The sequence below is a fragment of the Lactuca saligna genome, chromosome 9 (assembly GCF_052625555.1).
Source record: "Lactuca saligna cultivar CGN05327 chromosome 9, ASM5262555v1, whole genome shotgun sequence".
NCBI classification, from domain to species: domain Eukaryota; kingdom Viridiplantae; phylum Streptophyta; class Magnoliopsida; order Asterales; family Asteraceae; genus Lactuca; species Lactuca saligna.
The window spans coordinates 162,358,561-162,359,446 of record NC_136425.1 but is presented as its reverse complement, the minus strand read 5'-3'; the positions used below and the strand labels follow the sequence as shown (position 1 = coordinate 162,359,446).

The following is an 886-nucleotide window of genomic DNA, read 5'->3' as shown; positions in this document are numbered from 1 at the left end:
AGCTGCTATTTCTTCAGTTTGGGCCCCTCCACCGCCTTTGATTCCATCTTGCCTAGGGTTGTGGTATTCGCGAGAGTGTTTCGCGAATTTTTCAATCAACTCCTTGACCTCCCTTGGATTTTTCTTTGTCAACGGTCCTTGAGAGCAAGGAGTTTTCTCGTCATAACGTTGACCCCATCATAAAAGATTGAGATCTCTTGTTGCACATTTAGATCATGCTGAGGGCAATTTCTGAGAAAGCCCTTGTACCGCCCCCATGCTTTGTATAATGACTCCCCCGTCTGTTGCTTAAAGTTGGCTATTGCCTTCTTGAGTTTGGCTATCTTGGATGGCGGGCAAAACTGGTCCAGGAATTGCTCACGCATTTGAGCCCAAGTGGTAATTGTACCCGGTGGAAGTGATTTTAACCACTCCTTAGCAGCTCCTTTGAAAGTGACGGGAAGCATCATAAGCAAGACTGTGTTTCTATTGACATTTGGGACATTGAAGTAATCTGCAATGTCGTTGACTTCATATAGATGCTTAAAAGCATCCTCATGATCTTTCCCAAAAAATGGGATATCCTTCAGTGCAGTCAATATGTGCCCCTTCAACTCGAATGTGGCAGTGGCAGGTATTGCAGGTTGGACTAAACCGGGACCCACATCTTCTCGGATCCGCTTCTTGTAAGCTCCCATGGACATCTCTTCAATTGCTGCCATCTTGTTCCTTGGCTCGTTCTCGGGTTCGCTCGTATGTTCTTCAAATTCTGGCTTGGTATCGTATTCGGACTCGGTTTGGACGGGTATATGATCCAAGTGCTCAAAATTGCTTGTGTGCCTCGAGGATGAACTTGACTCTCCTGTCTTCTTTCCCGACTTCCTTGAAAAAGCTGACTTTAATTCTT

The 886-nt window shown here is 45.6% G+C and overlaps 1 non-coding gene across 1 annotated transcript; it reads left to right on the top strand.

Moving 5' to 3' along the window:
* The first annotated feature begins 210 nt into the window (after window positions 1-210).
* LOC145019039 (small nucleolar RNA R71) lies at window positions 211-317 on the top strand. Its single transcript, XR_013667358.1, has one exon. It is a non-coding gene; the product is annotated as a small nucleolar RNA R71 (small nucleolar RNA).
* The last annotated feature ends 569 nt before the right edge of the window (window positions 318-886 follow it).